At 41.1% G+C, this 6,531-nt stretch overlaps 1 pseudogene; it reads left to right on the top strand.

Annotated features, from left to right (window-relative positions):
• The first annotated feature begins 739 nt into the window (after window positions 1-739).
• LOC120434563 lies at window positions 740-2,571 on the top strand (annotated as a pseudogene).
• The last annotated feature ends 3,960 nt before the right edge of the window (window positions 2,572-6,531 follow it).

The raw sequence follows: 6,531 nt of genomic DNA, 5'->3' as shown, positions 1-6,531 counted from the left end.
GTCATGCAGCAATACAGCTGCTGAACATCTGGCCTTGTTTTGCTCCATCAGCAGATGTTTGACTTTTAGATCACATGATATTTGCATGCAACCTTCAAACACGTGTGGAGAATTCATTATTTCTTTGAGAGATTTTTAGTAAATAACAGAAAAAGAAAGTAAGAGAAAAGCAAAACTTTAATTCTATAAAGAGTAAAACTCCACACACATGTAACTCACCACTGTGTGAACATCACAGGGGAGAAATCGTTTCTCTGTGTCAGAGATGAGTGTCAGTAACACAAAAGTAACACTCAGTGTCATGCAGTGACTTTTACACAACCAGATCAGATGAACCAACTCACACTAAAACATGCATTTTGCTGCACTCTTTACACTTATTTCTTTTCTTTCTGCTCTTTTATATATTTTGTAAAACCACAAAAAATATTTTATATCAGCAGCAATTTTCCTCAAACTGCTGCATCACAGCTTTCATGCTCTGACCTGCATGTGAAATGAGATAAAAGCTCTTTATTAGTAACTTTTACAACTTCTGGCAGGTTAATGTCTGAACTTTGGAGTGAAACACACCCTTAGTTACAAGAAATAACACCACTGTCTGTAACAAAGAGAATCCACCTTAACACCACCTGTGTGTGTGACTGCATCACACTCCCACTGCTGGGAACCTGAACAAGAACCAGAACAAAGTCTAAAACAGAAGCTGACAAACAGCTGCACCACCGAGTGACACTTTATTTTATAAACTTCACAACAGGTTTCATGTTGTGACCTGTGGAGGTGAAAAGACACAAAACCTGTTTTACAGTTTTTGAGCTACAGGCAGGATTGAAACACACCTTAGTTAAAAGTCAAACAGCAACATTTGTCTCCTCCCCTCACGTCACTCAAATATGACAAACCTAGAAACAGGCTGTTCTTCGTCCTCAGTAAAGAGAGATGCACAGACGATCAGACTGAGTTCAGACCACACTAGCAGCTTCCTCTGAGTGAGTCCAGCTACAGGAGAGAAAAGTGGAAAACTCCAACACTGCTGCTTCAAGCTGCTGACGCTCCACACACTGAATGTGAGTTTGAGCAAAAACACGACTCAAAGGAAGTTTCAGTGAAGGTAGTAGAGGAGGGAGGGGAGCCAGGACTGACTGTACTTCCTGTCTGCTGTTTTCAGCTTCACTCACAGACTCAATGGCTTCCAGATCAGAGGAGGATCTCTGCTGTACGGTCTGTTGGGAGGTCTTCAGAGATCCTGTTCTTCTGTCATGTAGCCACAGCTTCTGTAAAGACTGTCTGAAGAGATGGTGGAGAGAGAGACCAACACACGAGTGTCCAGTTTGTAAGAGAAGATCTTCAAAGGAAGAACCACCTTTAAGTCTGGCTTTAAAGGACCTGTGTGAGTCGTTCTTACAGGAGAGAGATCAGAGAGCTTCAGAGGCTCTCTGCAGTCTGCACTCTGAGAAACTCAAACTCTTCTGTCTGGACCATCAGCAGCCAGTGTGTGTCGTCTGCAGAGACTCAGAAAAACACACCAATCACAGATTCAGACCCATCGATGAAGCTGCACAACAACACAAGAAGGAACTTCAGGAAACTCTGGAGCCCTTAAAGAAGAAGTTAAAGGTTTGTGAAGAAGTTCAAGTGAAGTTTGGTCAAACAGCAGAACACATTAAGGTCCAGGCCCGACACACAGAGAGGCAGATTAAGGAGCAGTTTTAGAAGCTTCAGCAGTTTCTAGCAGAGGAAGAGGAGGCCAGGCTGGCTGCACTGAGGGAGGAAGAGGAGCAGAAGAGTGGGATGATGAAGGAGAAGATGGAGGCTCTGAGCAGAGAGATAGCAGCTCTTTCAGACACAGTCAGAGCCACAGAGGAGGAGCTGAGAGCTGAAGACGTCTCATTCCTGCACAACTACAAGGCTGCAGTGGAAAGAGTCCAGCGCTGCCTCCTGCTGGATGATCCACAGCTGCCCTCAGGAGCTCTGATAGACCAGGCCAAACACCTGGGCAACCTGACCGTCAACATCTGGAACAACATGAAGTACATGGTCTCCTACACTCCTCTCATTCTGGATCCAAACACTGCTCATCCAATCCTCATCCTGTCTGAAGATCTGACCAGTGTGAGAGGAGGAGAGAGGCAGCAGCTTCCTGATAATCCAGAGAGGTTTGATTATTCCTGCTCTGTCCTGGGCTCTGAGGGCTTTAACTCAGGGACTCACAGCTGGGATGTTGATGTTGGAGACAGTAAATTTTGGATACTGGGTGTGTTAGCAGAGTCTGTGAAGAGGAAGGGATACAAACTGTCTGGTTTATGGAGAATATGGTTTAATGGAAGTAAATTCTCAGCACGCTCACCATCAGCTCCTCTCACTGATCTCTCAGTAGAGAAGAAGCTCCAGAGGATCAGAGTGAATCTGGACTGGAACAGAGGAAAGCTGTCGTTCTCTGATCCTGATACTAACACACACATACACACCTTCACACACACTTTCACTCACAGGATGTTTCCATACATTAACGCTGGTGGTAAAGTGAAGGTGTTGCCGTTGAAGGTGTCAGTGGAGCAGATGAGTTGAGGATGATGATGTTTCTAATGTTGTTTCCTGTCAGTGAATTGAAGCTGTTAAACTGCAGCTGTCCTCCTGCTGCCTCGTTGTTCCAAAGCTCTTTGTTTCTCTTTTAGTTCTCACTGTTTCTTTCTGTTTCTGCTGTCCACCTTTTCACATGGAAAATCATTTCACTGTTTCTCACTGAATGACTCCCCAAACTAGATTTGAAATTCTATCAAGTTTCTAATCATTACAAGTGATTCATGTTTCTATTTGATGTGTGTAAATGGAGATGATTTAGTTTGCTGGGATATGGACTGACATGTGTTGAATGGGAGGAGCAGTTTGTTGTTGTCTTCTTGTGTGTTTATGACAACAATAAATATATTGTTGAAACAATGATTCATGTTTAACTCCATATATGAAAAGTGTTGTAGATCTACAACACTTCCTCAAACACAGCTCTTTCCAGAAAAATCACTCTAAGTCAGACATTACTGTGCAACGGTCTTGAGTCACCTGGTATTTCTCTCTAATCGGTGTGTTTATTATAGTTTTTCTCAATTACTTAACCAATGTTGTGAACCCAAATTTCAAAACCATAATGCCACTTTCAAGAAAGAACACCCATTTCCATGAACTATAAACACTATGCTCCTGCATTACCACATGAGTCAGATGTGGTGAATTGTTACTGCCAAATTCTAAACACAAATATCTACATTTATCAGTGCAATTGATGCATAATCTCAACACTGTATAAATTACAGTACTGTACAGTAATCATACTCTGATTATGATTCACAATAGAGACCACTCCAAGTCTGTATTACGTTACTGGTTCACTGTCCACCCATAGTTTTTAATTGTTTATCTTCCTACATATTCTCCATTCCTCAATCCCATTATAAAGAATCTTTTTCTGTCTGGAGATGGAAAGTGTATGACCAAAATTCACACACACATATTATCCTTCCACAAGCTACACTCTATGTGCAGCCATTAGCCAACGAGGGATACTCCACCTCCATGCCATTCTAGGACTCTATAACACTATGCTTCTCCTTGATTTTATTGATGCTCTGAGACAACAAATGATCCAGCGGGACTATAGGGAACCAGCACAGCCAGAGCAGCTTCACTACGTTGTTATTTGGGATAACGTCAGCTTCCATCGCGCTGCTATGGTTCATGACTGGTTTAGCAATAACCCAAGATTGTCTAACATCTTTCTACCTGCATATTCTGCCTTTCTAAACCCGATAGAGGAGTTATTTTTGGCTTGGTGGTGGAAGGTGTACGACAGAGAACCTTATGTCAGTGTGCACCTCCTCTAGGTCATGGAAGAAGCCTGCCTAGTTATATCAGTAGATGCATGTCATCTTTACCCCCACTGCCTGGCCAGGGCCAATACAGCCTGTGATGTAGATGAGACTCTGGCCTGACTCAGACCACAGACAGGATGCTGAGGTGGAATAATGTTTTTGGTGTGTGTTGTACTGTATGGTACATGAATAAAAATGTGCCACTGTATGTACATTGGTTACTTCATTTGTGTTCATCATGTGAAAAGGTTATTGAAGGGAAGAACCACAAGCAACATAACTTGCAAGTTTTGGGAATTGACCAAAAGTCTCCTTATATTTCAGTCGCATAGTTATAAGCGCACTGGTAATGTCTGCCGATAAGTTCCACTTTGTTCTTACTGTTTGCTGCGGTGATGATGTCACATGCTTTTACGACGGTCCTGCCGTATCACGAGTCCGGGGCGCACGAGTGCGGAGAAATAGCGATCTCAAGCCGTGTGCGTTCCTGCGCAAATGTGAGTCAAAATCCCTCCAGTTCTACGAGTCCATTTCCACTTATAGCACGGGTTGTACTTTGACGATAATTACAAGGGTTTCAGGGTAGGAGATTTATCGAGATTGGTAGAGGCATGTGACTTACCACCGTAGCCTTTGTTGCGGGTTGGATCTCTGCACCGCAGTTGGGTTATATAGCCACTTGAGGGCACTGAAGACCATATAATTGTCGACTTTTCCTAATTTTGCGGCATTAGGTCTTTTCTGTTGCCTGAGATATGCAGGTATTCTTGTTTCCTGCCTGTTCAAATGGGATTGTGGGACTTTCTTGTGTCAGAGCATTCACCTCTAAGTATTATTTGTGTTACAGTTCATTATATTTGTTGGAAAGTGAGGGTTGTTATATTTACATGTGATAATAGTTTCTCCTTGTTTCTTGTTATTCAGAACCACACGTCTGTCCGCCCCTCCCAGACTTGTTAAGTATGCCTATTGCTGTACTGTTGAGCTGCTGTTAACTTCCATTAAAGTACATCTGGACATCACTGTCTGTGCCCCACTCTCTGACCGGAGTTTAAGTCCTGAGGGAGCTATCATCATCCCAGCATCCCAGAGATAATTCTCTAACATGAATATTGTTTTACATTTATTGCACCAATGTGTAGGACTATGTTGTAATGTGTGTGTTTTTGAGGCCTTGTGTGTGATGTCTGTGGGCAAAGTTTGGTTTTTCAGCAAGAGTGAATGGTTTTGAGTGTAGAGCTTCATTTTGACCTGACAATACGATGTATGGAAAATTGGGTGACACGTTATGGATTTATTTTTACTCTTTTGGGAATATGAGGCATAATTCCAAGAAATGTGTTCAAGCAATCGAGAAAAACTGTAAAATCAAAGATATGTGAGCAGCTCAGTTCAACCAAAGGAACATCATCTCTTAGTAAACCTTATTAAACACAAGAATTTGAGGTATACAGAAACAGCAGAGTCTGTATATGTTTGTGTGTGTGTGTGTGTGTGTGTGTGTGAGAGAGAGATATTCAGGTAACATACTGGGTTACTGCACATGCTCACACCTTTTCAGCACAGCAGGTGCAGTTTAGTGTATTACTGCCTCCTGCTGGAACAGTGATGTCATTGTTAGTATATCACTAAACTATTACTTAAACTTGATCTATGTTACTGTTGTCGTGACACCTGGTGTAGAAAGAGATTGCATTCCCTCAGGTGTCCTTTGAATCACAGCTGAAGGTCTTAATATCTCACCTTCTGTGAGGAAAAATTGATAAAACAGAACTTTTCTCTATTTTGTAAAAATAATTTATTCTTAATCAAAGATAAATCAAAAAATAAGTCTAATCAGTGTATTAATGAGACATGTAGTGGTGTGTGTGGTGCAGGATGGGATGTTTGATATATAAAATGTTTAATTTAACCCTTTAAGACCTACCATAGAACCAAGTCCGCCAGAGCTTATATTATATTTTTACATGCTGTAGTGCCAATTTTGGGAGCATTTCAAGTTGATATACATCAATACAACCATTATAGCCCAAATTTTAATAATATGTATGCATTCAGTGCATAGTAATTACATAAATTGCAAAAAAGTGCAATAAACTACAAAAAAATTGAAAATCGTTATTGTTTTTTTAACATATATTTCTAGTTAGAGAAATTTAAGAGGCTTATCCCTCAAAACTGTAAATACAAAAAAGTTGCACAAACTAGTTTCCCACCACAGGAAATTTGTTTGAAGTGTCTTCATAGTTTTACTTTTGAAATACACCAATTTTTATATACTGCAGGAAAAACGAAAATAAATGTTATAGTGCAAATTTGCAAAAAAAGCAGCATATGCATCAAAATAAACCATTTCCAGCAGTGCAATTCGAGTTCTAAGCATCCCAGAAATGACACAGAAAGTCATAAAGTCAAAGATAACTTTTAAAAACACCAGTATAGGCTCATAAGGCCCTGATAATAAAAAAAACTACATTTCCGCGAAAATGACGTCACTTCCGGTTTCGGACAGGTAATGGCGGACATGCGAAAGTTCGCGCTGACGTCTAGCTGATCGGTTTGGCAAAACGTGTTTCTGGAATATTATGTTTTTGTTGCTGCAAGCGCTTTTTATGCAGTTTTTGCAAAGCTATATGTGGAAGAAAACCGTGACCTAGGACAA

This window comes from Oreochromis aureus, linkage group 3, assembly GCF_013358895.1.
Source record: "Oreochromis aureus strain Israel breed Guangdong linkage group 3, ZZ_aureus, whole genome shotgun sequence".
Taxonomy (NCBI): Eukaryota; Metazoa; Chordata; class Actinopteri; order Cichliformes; family Cichlidae; genus Oreochromis; species Oreochromis aureus.
Note: the sequence above shows the minus strand (reverse complement) of the source record. Positions and strands in the feature narration are given on the sequence as shown.